General features: G+C 33.4%; 1 protein-coding gene across 1 annotated transcript in view; it reads right to left on the bottom strand.

Annotated features, from left to right (window-relative positions):
* Nca (neurocalcin homolog) overlaps positions 1–18,594 on the bottom strand; it is a 363,134-nt gene that overhangs the window by 239,657 nt on the left and 104,883 nt on the right. The window lies entirely within an intron of this gene.

Below are 18,594 nucleotides of genomic sequence, written 5' to 3'. Positions count from 1 at the left end.
AAAATTGTCTTTATGCATGACTTCCAACATTATTTGAATAAATTCTTCAATGAAAATTTTATTTGTAAAATATTTCAAATAAATTCTACCAATAAAATGTTATTTGAGAAATAATTCGAATAAGTTATCCGAATAAAATTTTATTTTACTAATATATCGCGTAAATTATACACGAGTACAATTTGATTGGAGTAACATTTATTCGAAAAAAGCTCAAATACGTTTCCAGACGCAAAAGGATATCTGTTTATCTTGCAATGTATCCGAATATCATCGTGACTCACCATGATTAACGAAGTTCGAACAGTCTCCGGTGATTCGACGTGACGAAGCAAAGCGCAAACAGCCCACGTATTCACTATTCGCGCTTCTCACACTGGCGGGAGTTTCCCACCGAAATTCTGTGAAAACGCGCTTGTCAAAACAACTTTCGACACATCCGGGTGTAATCCTGCTCTTAAGCAAATAATTAGGCCGCGCGAGCTGAATATTCCCTCGCCGCCGCAAGTTGTGAGAGAAAACCGCGAAGATCAGTTAACGATTATGCTAATACTCTCAAAAGGAATGTTTTCGAGCGGCGCTTCACGGTGTTCAAGAATCAAAATGTGTTTTTCGTCACGTGCAAAAGTTTAGCGAGACGTGTCGCAACTCGGACGGTTGCCGTGGCAACGAAACGAAGAATCTGCATTTTGCCAAAAGGAGTCGGAAGAGCGCCGATAGTGTAGATTGGCAACGTGTACCCGTTCAAAAGTTTTAATGAGGATGTCTATAGATCGCACCGTGTGCGCCAGGATCTCTCTTGCTCGCACTTGAACCAATTACGTTTCACATTTTCATAGAATGCAATCAAACGCGAGTTTGCCACAGGGCAGTTTACATCGGAACATTTAAGCAAATTGGGAGGAAAATATATCGCGAAAGTAAAACAAAGTTTACTTTGGCAAATCGATTTCGTGCAGGTGTTTCGTAGAGATCAGTTTCAAATGTATTATCATAATATAATTAATAAAACTAATAATCATTAATATATGAATCAACAACGACCGTGCTCTGAAATTGATTGTTCATTTATCGTAAACGTCTTAAGCGTTTTACTGTGTGTTTTGAGATTTTCTGTCATTCTGATGGTTCGAGGTACTTATTTGGTTTGCATGCTCGAGACTCTTTAATCTAATTTAAGCAAACAAAGCTTTTAGCGTATTCTATAAGTAACAATAAGAAAAAAATATTATGCGAACTTTGGCTTTTAAATGCTGTATTAAAAAGTTATAGAGTTGTTTCCGAACCGTCATACAGTGCGGACGTGTTTCTGTCGACGATTGCGAGTGCCAGTAAATAAGTAAATCTGTGAAACTGTGTGCGTGCAATAACAATAGAATTGCTCCAAGGCGTACATACATCCACACATACATACATATATACATATATACATCCATCCATCCATCCATCCATCCATCCGTCCGTCCATCCGTCCATCCGTCCATCCGCCCATCCGTCCGTCCGTCCGTACGTACGTACGTACGTACGTACATACATACATACCTACAGAGGTACATCGTGCGCACAGAGTATGAATCTTCATATGATAAAATGATTAGAGGTTATAAAACGCAAGAGACCTCTGAGTACAGGAGTCTCGACGCTGACAACAAAGAAACCGAAGATAATCCTACAATGCCAAATTCTACACCATCCTATGCATCCATAACAATGTCCAACACGTACCCAAGTAAAGAAGCAGCTATCATTGTAAACAGCATTGACGGAGCCACCATAACGCACTATGCCCGAGCTATCGGAACTTTGACTGGTAACAGTGCCATAAGATTTATTTCCAGAATCTCAAATGGTCGGGTGTGTATTTACTTAGACAGTAAACAAACAGTTCACCGTCTCCTGTCCAAATATTCATCAATTACGATCAAGGAATCAAGTGCCGTCGTTAGGCCGCTAATCTCCCAGCCCAAAGAATCATTCTCTCAAATGTGTCACCCAGTATTATTAATGAGCACATTGAAAAATTCTTTAAGGACATGAATATTAAACTCTGCTCTAAGATTATCTTTCTAAAAGCAGCCATTCAAGACCCTGGTTTCACCCATGTCCTAAGCTTTAGGAGACAAATATATATTAATTCAAACGATATTGCAAAAATACCGGAATGATTTTTAATCAATCACGATAATACAAGCTATCGTATATTCAGTTCCACCGAGAAGGTTGGATGCTTCCTATATAAGGAAGAAGGCCACGTTGCAAAACAATGTAACTTGTTCCAAGAGCAACCAAAGTTTGCCACCGAAAACCCTAGGTTCACAACAATGCCAATCCCTAGCACTTCGCACCCCAATCCTGACAAAAACGACAAAAACAACGAACCAAACTCCCCAGTAACATTAATAGACGTACTGACATCCACAAATCGAATTCTGGAAACTACTGCCTCCAAAAGACCCTTATCCACATCTACCGAAAACTCTACCACTAGAAGATCTAATGATTCAAAACCGTTACATCAAGATCGCAACGTGGAACCATCAAAACAACTGGAAATTTCCCCTATTATAAAACCCCCCAAAAAACCCAAGCGAAGCCAATCATTATCTAGAACCATAGAAAAAATTGGGGATATGCTACAACCTGCGAAGCCAGCTTTCGAAAAACCTGACAACAAGTTCATTCTAAACTACGATCAATTTCAAAGTCTCCTAGAAAACACCTTCGGAGAAAACGATTCAATGACAATAGCGAAAGAATATACACCCAACATAATGGCCCTAATTGAAATGATTAAAAATATTTATCCCCCACTCAAAGACTGGTTAAAAAACTGAACAAGGACCTGTATAATACTCCATCTGACCAAACTCTCCACTGGATGTCTGAAACAGATAGCGACACTTACTAACTCCACGAAAACACTATTATGACAACACAAATCTTACAATGGAATTTGAATGGTTTCAATTACGTCAATAAATCAATACATAGTGAAATCATAGATATTAACTCTAACATTGAAACAATAATAGTCACAACCCTTCTGCCATCTCCACTATACATATGTAATATCTATCTTCCGAACAGTCAACAAATCGTTGAAAGTGAACTTTTAGATCTTATTTCCAAGATTCCCAAACCCTTTACCATCCTCGGAGACTTCAACAGTCATAGCATACGGCGGGGCAACAAAACTGATGCACGAGGAAAAATCATCGAAAAAATAATAGACAACCATAACCTAATATTACTAAACGACAATAGACCGGCACATCTTTCCCCATCTTGCGACACCGTCTCCTCCATAGATTTATCCTTCTGTTCTGCAAATGTAGTACCTATCACAGAATGGGATGTATCCGATGAACTATATGATAGCGACCACTTCCCTATCCGCATTACATACAATTCCAACGAACACAGAACGATACCAATCAAAAGACCGAGGTGAAAAACTGAAATACTTTACTGGAGTGAATACAAAATCAAACTAAACAATCTAACCCTCTCACTTGAAGAACTATCTAACAACAACATCGACCAAATCAATGAATTATTAAACAAATTCCTCGATGCAATTCGCAATGCAGCTAATCTCACAATACCCAAAACCAAACCAAATGCATCACCTCGCCATACACCTGCCCCATGGTGGAATGACGAATGTGAAGAGGCAATCAGGAAAACCAAACACGGTTTTATAAAAAATAGCAGCAACCAACCAAAAACCCATCTTTACGACCACGTTTCGAAACCAACGTAATCCGAACTTCCCGGCAAACAGACAAGTACCATTTAGCGAAAGACTCAAAAACATTGAGTCGGAACTCAATGTAAACCTACGGCCAAATGAAGTCTTTCAGAACCGATTCGCTAATTTGCCCCCTTGGATATTATATCCCATCTCAACGAACATCGACCTCGAAATCCACAACAAAACAGACACAAACCCACAACACTTTAAAACACTCACCTTAGAATTCCTAAATAAATTCCCACAATACACCCAAATTTTTACTGATGGTGCAGTCGCTAAAGCGGGTTCAGGCTATGCAACTGTTACTGAAGGCATCATCAATAAAGAAAAATTACCTCAGGATACATCAATCTCAACTGCCGAAATAATCGCAATCCAGCAAGCCTTTAAGATCGCCACCAACGATGCCAACCAACACTACATCATCCACTCTGATAGCAAAAACGCAATTTTATCGGTCACTGATACAACAAGAACGGATGACCTAACATTAGATATTTTAGAAATAAACCACGAAGCAACCGAAAAAGGAAAAAAATTATCCTTGCCTGGATACCATCTCACGTCGGTATTTTTGGAAATAACCAAGCGGACAGAGCAGCAAAAGAGGCGACCACCCTGTCACCGCCAAAAATCGCACATAAAACCACCCCAGCCGATCTTTAAAAAGTATTCAAAAAACGTTTCCTATTCCACTGGATCAACGAATGGATTTGCAAGACCGCACGCTCTAGAAGTCCACGAGGAAATCTTCAATCACAGCGAACCTCAACCGACAACAGCAAGTAGCGATAAACAGGATTAGAATAGGTCATTCCAAACTAACTCACTCCTTTTTAATCTCAAAAACTAGTCCTCCACTATGCGATATTTGCAACTCCCAAATAACGATAAAATACATTCTTCTAAATGGTTCCAAGTATACAGAACTCCGTGCTAAATACAAAATGAAACTAACCCTCCACGATAATCTTAATAACAGCAAGCAAATAAGACAAGTTATCTCATTCCTGAAAGATTCAAGCCTATACAGTAAACTTTAATATCCCCAACTAAAAGTCGTCGCTAATAATCGCAAGTACAGTTGATGCGACATAAAATACTAGATAAAAAAAAATGTTATAATGAAAATAGAAAACGATAAGGGATTAGTGTTTCGTCGGCACAATGTACGATCACGTTGCTGTTATCTAATTGATATGTTTTCATAAACGTTAATATTTACTATACTTTGAGCGAAATAAGTCGGTATCGTGCAAGAAAGCAGTTCGCTATCATTCTGTATTGTTTACGATAAGAAGGTGATATAAGTATTTAACAATTTTAATACCTTACCAGAGAATTTTGTATACTTCACAATCCTATGATAGGACTATAGTACTACCTCGGCAACATGACAGTGCCTCATTCCTATTAAATTGCGATTTATAGATCAAACCGTAGTGCATTAGAATGCGAAAGAACCGTTACATGTCCTTTAAGTACAATTCAATACGAATCATTAAAAAAGTATGGTATATATCACTGCTAATGATGATTACACGAATACGATAACTATAGCTAGAGCACGAATTTTCTATCAAAAATATATAGTACAATATTTTGTATATTTGCGGAGGCAATGACTTTATGCCTTAGTAATTTGAATCAGTTGAAAATAATGCGTAAGTGTCGAGAAGATGAGTTTGACATATTACAGCAATTAAGGAATTAATTAAAAAAAAATTGTTTTTTTACCCAAAAATGCTAATTATAAAATATCAAAATCAGAAAAAATGCAAGCAGATGTTGCATCCTTTGAAGTCGACACAAAATTCTGGCCCCGTAGCATCGAGATTTAAACATTTAAATCAATATAAATCTTCTTCTCCCTCTACGAGGTTATTACAGTCGAAAATGTGGTAATCATTGTAATTGTGCAGCAATTTTTGGTAACAAAGAATTCTGGTTGTAAGAGATCAAAAGTTAGATCATACTACAAACCAGCAATAAAGCAATTACGAGCCATGAAACTCGATTTTTCGGTTTTGGACTGAAACAGTTTATACGTGTTCAGCAGTTCATACAAAATTCTCGTTCCGACCCCGGAGGTGCGAGAAAATTCAGAGAATGGAACAATTAAGATCGTTCGGTTTTAGTTTTATTAAATAAATTAATCCGGTTATCCGGGACGTTTCGCTGCTTCGTAGTTACTCGACGTGTTAACTAACGTTTTAATTGCTCGGGGGTTGGGAGAGGGAGACATTTGAAAGCGGGTGTTCCCTGAAATCAAAGTACACGAGAAATTGATGGAAGAAGGAGGGGGGTTGGGGGTTGGGGGCTGGGGGATGAAGAATGCCGAATCGGTAACGGTGGCAGAGCAAGATGGCGCAAGGCGCCGGCGTAAAAGCAGCGCGACGCAATGCGGACAGCGGGACAAGACACATGAAAATCACGACGAAAACGTTCCACGCGGTTTTATTTTTCAATTGCTGAACTTTAACGGATCACGCTACGTAAGCCTTTTGTTCGATCCCGTCGTCTCGCGAAACTCGCGCAACTCCGTTCACAACTGTGTCAGATCACACTGCAAAATACAACGGTTATTATTTTATTTCGCTCGAGTACGAACCTTGGAAATGGAACAATTATCCCCGGATGAAATAAAAACTACAAGGAAGCGCGACCGTGGACGTCGTAAAATCGAATGACATCGACCATTTCGATATTTTCCTGTTACATTTTCCGGATGTAGCAAGATACAGTCACGAATTTCTCTCTTGTTACAGCTGCTTTATTTAATTTGTTTGCACAGTACCTACGGCTCATGAATCTCCGTGCTGCTCTTTATACTGCAGACTTTATGCAACATCGAGATTGCCCGTGTCAATTGCAAGAAATAAAAGTTGCGTAACAAGTTCGCCCTTTCTTGAATTGTTTGAATGGATTAAAAGTAATACAAAAGTAAAGTAAAAAAATTTGGAAAAAATCATTATAGTCTTCGATAAAGTAAAAATACATAATATGGAACATGAATAAAAAATAATGGCACGAATCAAAAATAATATGGGTAAACTAGTAAAGTACGAGCATGTACCTCGTAGGGAACATCGTTTTTGTGCCATATCCCCATGGTTTCATAAGTAATGACATTATTTTGAACACACAGATTTGAAATGCCTGTTCCATAATAGGGACATTGAATATGAAACAGGGGTAGGGCTCGTGTGCCGTAAGAAAAGAATAAAAGAAAAGTAAGGAAAAGAAAAGGAGCAGAAGAGCCATCGAGAGCAACGCGACGCGACACTCCTTGCTTCTATTCCTTCCCCATGTCCTGTGCGTTGGACAGTTGCTGGACAAGAAGGGAGAAGTTCTGGAGTTCTGAAGTTCTTACGAACCGCAAGCCAGGACATAAACCCATAAATTGGGACAACGAAACAATTTAAGTATACAATAAGGAACAGTGTGTTATTTCTTCGAACAACCTTATTTGAATTGTTTTCGCAACCGAATGGTCGCATGACACAGTGTTTCGGTACGAGTGAATTTATAAAGAACAATGATAAAAAATATCAGTAGAACTTTTTACATTCAATTTCATATGCTCCGTCTATTTTTTACCGTATTATTTTCAATACTGTTTCATAAACAAAATCGAGTCACAATCAAAATCGAGTGTTAAGTGGCGTTTTTACCTTACCGAGTCATACTGCAGAATGTGGATAATCTTTATCAAAAGCTGATTTTCAGATCCGGCGTAACTTCTTGTTAGTCTTGCGGAGGCGTGCCACACGCGCGTTGCAATAAATTCTGTAAGATTGATGCGCGCCGTCAAACAACGCATAGCAGATACGGTTGGCTCGTGTGCGCGCAAGTTTGAACGATGCGTCCCGCTGGTTCCCGGTGAACGTTGTTAATTTATTTGCACCAGCGGACGAGAAGCGCCAGCCGACTACCGCCACACAGCTCGCGGTCAGGCAAATGAGCTCCATTTCTCTGAATCGACCTTGCGCGAAGGTACATCGCACGACAGCGCATCAAACATAAACAGAGAACCACGGCCCTTTAAATTCAACTTTTACGGTTTCGATTTCTATGTGCATACCGGCCGACACGCAATTAGTCGCGCAACTGCACCGAATCGCTCGAGAACTTCAAAGCAATTCCGAGTTTGGTCCGTGTTTCAACCACTAACTAGAGGTCACGAACTTGAATGTGTATCATGGCGATTTCGAATTTTTTATTTCGTTTTCTCGACGTACAGTGGGTAAAAAAAACTATTCGTCACTTTTTAGAACAGAACAACTTTCCTTTAATAATAAATAATATGTCGAACAAATTCTTTGAATAATATTATGAATAAATTTTATTTCAGTAATACTGTCAATAAATTCTTCGAATAAAATATGTTATTATATATTTTAATGTACGGTAGCTCATGAAAGTGTTCGAACAGTTTAAAACAGGATATTTTAACAATTATAAAACTATGTATCATTGTTGCGAAATGTTCAAAAAAGCATCATTTTCATTCGCAAAACTCTTTTATTAATTTCGTAAGTTTAAATGATATACTATGTATAATCTTGTATTAAAGATTTAGGCGTTCTGTTAAACCAACTGTTAAAACCCCATTTTGTTCACTTTTATTGTACTATATATCGGACTTTCATACTTCTTGGATAAGTACAGTTAGTAAGCTCTAAGTCAGCGAGATGAATGTTTACTACCTGGTCGGGAATAAACCTCTACTTCAAAACTTTAGAATAGAGTGTTAAAACATTGCAATTTTCTTCAAGTTGCAGATAGTAATTACGATTTTATTCACAAGAATTCATCACACCGAGAAGTATGCTCTGTAAGGAATACTTACTTTGGATTATCTTGAAGCTTTGCAGAAGTTAATCACTTTTCATATTGCGATAAATCGGGGACAATAGTAACACTTTAACTTCGAAATACCATTAGCAATCAAATTTACAATCAAAGTTCTTATACGAAAATGTTACTTACCTGGATATTATCCAGTCGTAATAATTTCGTTATAAGTAATATACAGTGTTGATAGACAAAAAAGAAAAGTAGAAAAGGAGTATGGAGTCTGTGATAAATAAAATTTATAACATGAAAGTACATATTAACATAATTGTCAATAATAAATTGAAACGAATGAATGAACAGAGCGAATACTGTAATTCGTGTAACCCAAGTCCAATTCGTGGCCGTGAATAAATAAGTGAAATAAAAATATCATAATAATTGGACTATAGATCTTTATGTAAAATAAAAACTGTAAAATAAAAAAAAAAATGTCTGTATATGTGTATTGCAAAAATCAAAAGTCACTTATGAAGTTTTTCCTTCGTTTAATAACTATAGTACTTTATAGTACTTTATAGTAATGCACTTTTACAATTTCTCTCCTCCTTAAAGTTACAGTCGCCCATTTTTCTACTAATTGCATCAAATTCGCAGTCCAATTATTCTTGACAATATTTAAAAAAGCATTTAAAAAGACGTTAATGACCTATAATATACACGCCCACTTACAAGAAAACTAGAATCATCGGAATGTACTCCTCTTAAAATCATTCAGCGTAATAATATTTAGGTACATCTAGATGACAATATTTAAAATATGAAAATATTTACGTATTATTATATACAATTATAATTTAACATTGGAATACGATGTTCAAGCTTATCGTATTGCAGATAACACTTTCGCACGTTTAGTTATACTTATTAAAAAGTAATTCCTCCGAATGTCCTCTACCATCCATCATATAACTAAATAATATTTAATATCGATATTAATATTTTAATATTTATTAATACGAGTGCATCACAATACTCGTAATACATTACAGTAAATACCCTGCACGTGCCGTGTTAATTGATTCATTATTAATTCCACTTGGGATTTGTAAGATCTAAGACTATCCAGTGGGAATTGTCTACTCGGATTGTCAGCTGTCAAATGCATATTAGATGATTCGATTTAAACTGGGTAGCAAACGATGCTCGACGATTCGACTTGTACAATTTCAAAACTGAGAGTAACGGAGCAATTCAGATAAGAATGCAGAGAAGAGGAACAAAGAGAATGAAAAGCAACATCGCTGGTAGAACTTGGAAAAGATCTGAAAATCGAATTTCAAGAACGAATTAATTTAGAATATACATACTTCGAACGAAAGTTGTTTAATATTGTTACGACGGAAGCTGCCGATTGTAAAGATCGAGAGAAGTCGGCCAACGAAGTTGTTTAATGAGAAGCGAGACGAGAGACTCTCTCGAGCTGTCAAAGCGAGAGGACGTATACTCCCAAATTCAGATATATTGTTATTAGTGTTAATTGCTGTTGTTAATTGTGAATAAATATGTGTGTTTCATATTTTGTCAAGCGACCTTCATATTTCGTTAAAAATGAAAAAAAGCAGATAATTAATTGGCGTATGTTTATCTTTATACGAAACAATTTTTATTCGAAATATTTTTGTATACAATATGTGGCTATGAAGAAAAGTTAAAACGGAACAGTTGAATGAATCACCCTTATAATTCACTTTTGAAAACTGTCATGGCCACTTTTGGATTTCATTTATATTTTATTACTAGCTCTTTATATTATTCGTCATTTTTCGATTTCATTTATATTTTATTTCTAGCTGTTTGTATTATTCTAGCATCTGTGATGAAAAAAGTTACTTAACGTTGTTCTCACGAAGTAGAAAATTGCTAAATGTATAATGTCAAATGTGTAATAAAATTCGTATAATGAAATTTTTTCATAAATGGAAATAAAAGAAAGATTAATATCTTGATGATTTTAATATTCTAATATGTATAGAAAATTACTATACCGTTTCCACTAAAAATCCTTAAGAAACTATCGTGCATCCTTGAACCAGTACATACCAGTATGTATATCGCGATGGGACTATGGTGTGCCCAAACAACGTTCCAACTCGGAAAAGTTTGTAACCTTGTAGGAAAATTCAAACGCTTTTCGAGACCTAGAAGTATGTATCGCGAGACAACTTCTAACTTGTCGATGCCAGAAAATGTTCTTCGGCTAAAAACCGACTGCGACAAAATTATAGTAGTTTTTGAAAACTCGAAATGCAAAAACTTGTAAATACCAGTCTAAAGTCTCCCTTCGGTAACAAGTGAAAACTCCGATCACTGTTTACATTCTTATATTTCAGTTGTAACAAAGTTAACCTTTAAACGCATGATACGTTTTTTTTTAAATACTAAACAAATATATTTCGATGTGTTTACTGAAAGGAAAATAAGGAAAAAGTGGACATCACTTGTGAAAGTATTCTTTCAGCAAAAAAATGTTATTGTAAGATAATATAGTCAATATTAATATATTTTATTATTATAAAATATATTATCGTAATATTGTATTTTCACAACTTACTTATTATATCGTGAAGGTGCTTTTTGTAAATCAATTAGTATTTCCTTATACTGTATAATAGCAATTGATTTTATTTCATTAATCAATATTGAATAATGAAGTGCATTATTTATAAATACTCTTGGTTGAAATGACCCAGTAATTGTAGACTAGTTAAAGTGTAAAAATAACTGACCTATATTTCTGACACTCGATACATTTAAGAGTTAAACAACGATTAATAAAATGTTTCCAGTGTATTGTTAAGAATAAAAAATTATCTGCAGAGTGTAATTAAAAAAGAAACAATGTTTAAGAAAAGATGCTAAAATTATTATGAAAACTGCGATTATTCTGACCAAAAATAGATGTGGAAATGATGGAAAGATGCTTTTAATGTATAGTAGATATGTTAATTATAATATACGTAGTTTCCAGGGAACAATGAAATGGAATTGAAAGCGAGCAGTGTCTTAAAATTAAAGAACCTCATAATGTGTCGGAAATTGCGAATATTATGAGATGAAACAGAAGTAGAAATGATTGCAATAGTTACATGAAACTGGAAAGCATACGAAAGGCGTATGGAATTACTGATCGAGAAACTCGTACCATTTTGAAAATTGTTCAATTTAAGTGTTCAATTTAACATTCACTTCTCGGCATGCTACAAAAGACATTAGAGTAAATGTCACAGTAGAAGAAGGTACTTGCATTAAAAATTGAAACAATCGATTTAAAGAAGCAGATTTAAATGTATAACGCTGCGCATTTGAGATAGAACCAACTTTACTACCGAAGGTGTTGTGTTTTTATTAAAAGACGTAATTATGATAATAATAAATTCCTTATTGTAATACTTTACCATACACTTAAATAGTGTGGTGTTGGAACGTCTAAATGTCCTCTATACGAACATAAACATTATTTTAACTACCTTTTGATAATCTTTACTATTTATGATTTATAAACACTTAGAAAAAAGAAGAACTGAAGAGAAACATATTAATAGCAAAGAGAAGAAAATTAAATGAAAGAAAGGGGAAAGACATAAAAGAACGACGCAAAAAGAATTTGTTGAAAGTATCTAAAATCAGATTATTTCATAAATACCGCAAAGTAAAATATAGAAAAGCGAAATTATTAAAAATGATGTTACATTTTAATCACTCATATCATTCCTTATTATAAATTTATGATATGTGTAATACAAAATTTTTCGAAGTGGCCAAAAAAGATAAAAAAATTCATGTTTCATTGTTTTTACTGTAATAATTGTCTAATCATTCTGTTACTAAATTGTATTAGATCAAGGTATTAGATAATTAAATTTGCATATTTCTTACATGTTACTGATTTTCATATAAATCCTCAACGTGACCACAACTGGTACATCTACTATATCATTTCAAAAAAGTATGACGATCGTACACATTCAAGTGTCGAAAGCTCGAAAAGTTCTAATGCTTTTAACTATTGTGTGATTCATTATAAGAGTTGAGTATTTTAACACCAGTGTCGATAGGGCAATATATTTTTCCAAATTCCGCTGAAATAGCAAAAGTTTCCCTTGGTTTACATTTATTGTGCTCAAAGAATTTATAGGTTCCCTCACTGGCGAACTATTACGATGGACAATACTCAAAGTGAAATAAACTGTGCCCGTATAGTTAAAAATACAAATAAAGACCATGAACTTACATCATTGATTTAGTTTAAACTAATCATTAAAATCAAACGAAACTCAAGTAAATAATAGATAGATTTATTAATTTCAGCCCTTAGGCCCAGAAATGGACTTGGTTTACATAATCCCTAAGTTAGTTTGTTACATGCATTTATTATCTTAGCCACCACAAGGAAATAATAAATTAGAGGCATATCTCATTGTTAGCGAAAAATAATGATTCAGGTTTACTTACATGATGTCTTTTTCGGATAACATCGAGAACTCGGCAAATACTGAAAAAGAGGAAAAATTTGTGAAACAGTTAATATTGTTATACCATACGAAAAACTATAAATGTTTTCTCTTGATAATATGCTTAATGGTATGTAAAATTTCTAACAATGAAAATATTGAAAGAGTTTAAGAACATCTATATATTATTTTTACTCACTCTTACTTTATATAAAGATATTTTTAATAATAGTGTACACGCATATTTAGTGTAGATTTTGAGACACTCGTACATTGAACAGAATAAAAAAAGAAGAAATCAATTATACAATCTGTAAATAATTTACAGATAACTTACAAAGTATTTATAATAATTTACAGTATTACCATAAAAAAAATTAATTTATTTATTATTTATTATTTGAGTTATTGAGAGTTGATTACTCCACATGTCACCTCTTGGCTACACACTTTAGAAATATAACTTTACTTGTAAAAAAATTAAAGTTAAGCTTTGTACACAAATCGCCATCTAGCAGAACAACTCGAAACAAGTACGGTTGAGCACGAATCAATCATGGAATTTTGCAATCGAATTGGCGAGGTCTCAATTTAAACAAAATTTTAATAAAATAATAGTCATTAAAGAATGTTAAATCGAACAAACAATAACAAATATGGAAATAAATTGTACAAATTGTAGAATTTAACCACCTATATGATATAGTCGGTACCAAAGGATTATGGTTTTGTGAAGGTTTATATAACGAAGCAAATTCATTCCACAATTGTAAAATCATACTGCTTATAATTTCATTCAGTGTTTAATATCTTTAATTGAAATATTTTGACACTGAAATTATTAAATTATGAATTAAATTATTCTCGTTTGTATAATCGTGTTCACTTTCAGAAGGTTTATTATCAACTGATTATACGGTGGCAAGAAACGATAAATGCTAGATTAATTTAGTAATTCAATCAATACGAAAATTGTCGATAAAATAAAAAATGTCATTATCTATAACTGTCACAGACTATGTCACACTGCGCCATCTGAATAGGACATTGAGAACGATTACAAATTTCAGGATTATAGTGATCTACCTTACCTACTGTCTGTACAGCAAATTTAGGTGCAGATATGACTATATGAGTTATATGACAGATCAACCAAAATCTTATGGGACTTTGATTTGTCAGAAATCTGTAACACCGACATTTTGAAATCGTACTGATTTGAACGACCTCTATATTAGAAGAATTATACAAACGCAAAGTAGAGACCTACAAGATTCAAAATCTCGCACTGTACTATGTCACGTCACAAGATTCATTTCTGTATTAGATCAATCGTACAATAAATAAATAAATATTGCTATTACAAATTGCTTAGTCCTATTAGATGTATAGTTGTCTTCGTATAAATTGTGTATTTTATTAAAGTGAGTTAATTACAGATTTCACAATCCAAATAAGTCCGTTTTTTAGATAATATTCACCTGTTTGTAAACTAAATAAATTATTTTGCAGATCTTATTCATCTCTTTGCAAATATTTGTAATAAATTTCCTATAAAATTTAAAGATCGAATGGCAATGTATAAATAATGGTTAAGGATGAATGAAAATGAATTATTTGTAATGAAGCTTATATTATTTTATAAATAAATATACAAATTCACGTTAAATTGAAAAACTGAACGAAAGATGGCCTATTTTATAATTTGCTGTGCAAGAAGCTGTATATGATTTACAAAAGGTTTAATCTTAAAAGGTAACGTTCCAAATATCTCATATACATTCCAAATATCTTACAAATTCATTGAACGAGAAAACATAAAAAAAAAGATTAATTATTAAATGTTCGCCCGGAAGCAACGTTTTCACGTTTCTATGCAACATCAATTGTTAAGCAACACTTGTGAATGATTTCGAACATTGTACCTCCTGTAATAGTAATGATACATAAATGTGCCCATAATTATGAAAATAGTCTAAGTCAAAATTTAAAAAAAAATGAGTTTATCAGTTATTTTACACCACATTATTTTATACTAAATTTATTCAATGTAATTTTTACGATATCGTCAAAAATGAATCATTAGATGGTGATTGTAATTTCAACATTATATGGAATTCATTTAGTGTTAATTATGAAAGTGGTCTAAGTCAAAAATTTAAAGCAATTATAGAAACGTAACTTGAAAACGGCGTGTCAAAAATAATATTGAAACAATAGACCATAAATTTTTGGTATCGGGTCATTCCTTTCTACCGAATGACCGTGATTTTGGGTTGATAGAAGTGAAAATAAAAAAAGCAAATCACTTATACAACCCTGAACACTATTATGAACTCAGAAAAGTGTTGAAGAAGAACTATACATTTTCGATAAAACGAATGTCGCAGCCGGATTATATTTCAACGAAATCACTGGAAGAGTCAACAACAAGAAGAGGAGAAAATACCGCGTGCGAATCTATCTCTCGGCTGCAAATACAATGGATGAGATTCGTGAAAAATTAATCATATAAAATGTTCTATAAAACTTCTTTAGATGCTCCTGAATTCCACGTTTTGGATCTTTCACCTAAAATATACGGAAATATTAAGCTACTTCTTTTATACACCACCACAAGACCAGTATCGGAAGAAAAACATAAAGATATTATGTGATTACTACCATACATTCCTCCAGTTTTTCAAGAACATTTTAAAAATCTTAAAAACTCGAAATGATAAAAATGCATTACTTTTTTAGAATCATTAATAAATGTGCATGAATTATTTCATTAAAGTTTTTGTTTCAAATAAAACTCATAGTTCTTTATTGCTTCAAGTTGTTTATAGGACATTCAGTTAATTTTGAAAATGGTCTAAGTCAATTCAAACTTTAAAAACAACATTTTCGTATGAAATTCACACAAAATTTCATATTCATATTAAATTTCTATTAATCAAGACTAATAAAATTCTAAATAAAAAGATAGCATAATGTAAAAATATATTTTAATTTATGCAAACGCAATTCATTAAAAATCACGAAACAAGAAATATATGACTTAGACCACTTTCATAATTATGGGCACAAATAATGAATTCTAACAAATTGATAGATAAGAAAAACGACTTCCTGAGTCTCTTACAGCTTTCGCCTTTCCATTTCTAGTAGAACACTTCATCATAAGAAGATATCCGAACAATTTCCCTTAGGTCGAACTACATTACACATTTCAATTTCTCGACTCTTCAGTACTAACGCTTTCTCGCAAGTGATAGACCACTTTTCACGGCCTATATCGGGAACACTTTATTCAGCAGGATATAATATAAATTGTTCTGTAAATTCTTCCATCATTTGAAATTTTGTAATTTGTTCTGCTGTCGTATTTAATTCGTACTCGAAATGTCAATCATTTTAAATAGATTTAATATAGAATTTTTCGTTTCACGATGTTAATAACTTCAGTTTTAATTTAAAAGAAACTAAAATATTGAAATAATATTCTCTAATTTGATGAATTGAACGATCAATCGTAAGTTATACGGTAGGTTATCTCAAAGGATATTATCGATACAATACTATTTTTGAAGGATGCAATTCACAACACGTATAGTACTCATAAATTATACTGTTCGCGCTATGCATTGTTTTTCATAAGTAGATTACGAATCTTTATGCAAATTGCGTCGGTTGTAAGAAACAGCAGTCAGTTCGAAATGTCTTTGCACCTCTCACAGTTTTAACGAATTGAATATAATATCAACATTCTCGACTTTTTAAAATCTTTCTTTCATTTCAAATGCCACGCACTCGTTTCTCTCTCATAAATGTATAAAATCCGCAGTCTACCCGTAACATAAATTTACATGCGTTTATACAGTGCGCTAGAGTTTTACGACATAGTGAATACGCTTCATTTATTTGTCTCTACATTTGATACTCCTTTTATCGCTACGAGTTATGTTCTTTCAAAGCGATATCAGCAAATAAAAATTTGAATAAATCGTTTTTACACATTTGTTTCATTTTACAACATCCCAGCATTTTAATTAATGATTTTATATTTTATTCTTGTTAGAGACTGTGTTTCATTCTCTCTGACCTTTGTCAGAGTTATACTATACATAACCTTCGTTTTGCTGTTTTTGTTAATGTTATTGCAATGTTCCTCGTCGCGATCGCAGGCGAATAATTTGACGATTTTCTTGTACAATAATTTTAGTACCTTAGATTCATTCCTTAGGTTTCTCTAAATAATTACGAATAGGTAATAGAATGATGATGAAATCGAATACGATACAATAAAAACATTTAATGCATTCAAAACAATTATTGTATTCAAAACAATTATTGTGTTCAAAACAATTATTGTGTTCAAAACAATTATTGTGTTCAAAACAATTATTGTATTCAAAACAATTATTGTATTATTTTCCATTTATTAAGATTATTAGAAGAAAAAAACGAAGGTGCATGTAGCATCTGTATCTTGCAATGGCAATTTTTATTTTATGTCAAATCTTCGTATCTCGAATATTATCACAGACGTCGATATGAAATAATAGGTATTCCAGCCATAAATATAGAAAGTTATATGAGGACTGTGTGTGTGCGCGCGGATTTTATATATTTATGAGAAAAACAAGTAAGTACAATCTGAAGTAGGAGAAGAATTTCAATGACTGAAGAATATCGATGTGCTCTTTACATCTATTTAGAATGATTAAAGGAAGATCATGACGTATATCCATCTCTTACGTCGCTAAATTGAGGCAGATAATTTTCATTTTGCTTAAATATTCGCGATCTTGTCATATTAGCAGATACAACACGATAGAACGTCATCTTTAAATTGTTATAAAAAATATTTCCAAACTTAAAAATATCATGAAGCACGAATCACTTGACATGTTTTCCGCAGCATCTATAAGAGGTTTTATTTAGTACCGCAAAAATTTCACCCTGCAGCATTGATAATTGGCCGAGTTGTAAAATTTTACTGTCGCGCATGACCTGGGGCGACAAGACGCAGCGATAATAAAATTTTATAACTTTGGAAATTGTCAATGCTTCAGTATGACATTTCTATGATGAATCTTGGGAATGTCACCTCTTACGATTGCATAACACAATTCGTCGACCCGTGTATACCACCCTTAAAGATATTTCTGAATTTGAAATTAAACAATATTGTTAATATTAATTTTAGTAGTGCTAGTGATATAACTCGTTTCAGTAAATTTGTTTTTAACGAAGAAGACTTCAACTGCGGCATTGTAATGATTTATTCATTAAATTGAACTTATTAAAACAATTAATTGAAATGAAATTAACCTTTCTAAATTGTCAATGAATTTACAAAAATGCAAAGCAAAGGACGTGCACGTACAACGCGTGTTCATGCATACTATGTATACTATATTTAAATGACAATTGGGGCTTGTCCGCTGTGTCGATTTACCATTCCAACTTGAAAATGTTGCGAATAGCTGAAATTGAAAGCTCTATTGCCGCAGAGGAATCACCTTTTACTTTTATTAC

Source organism: Augochlora pura, chromosome 7 (assembly GCF_028453695.1).
Source record: "Augochlora pura isolate Apur16 chromosome 7, APUR_v2.2.1, whole genome shotgun sequence".
NCBI lineage: Eukaryota > Metazoa > Arthropoda > Insecta > Hymenoptera > Halictidae > Augochlora > Augochlora pura.
The sequence above is the reverse complement of the archived record's forward strand: the minus strand, read 5'-3'. Positions and strand labels throughout refer to the sequence as shown.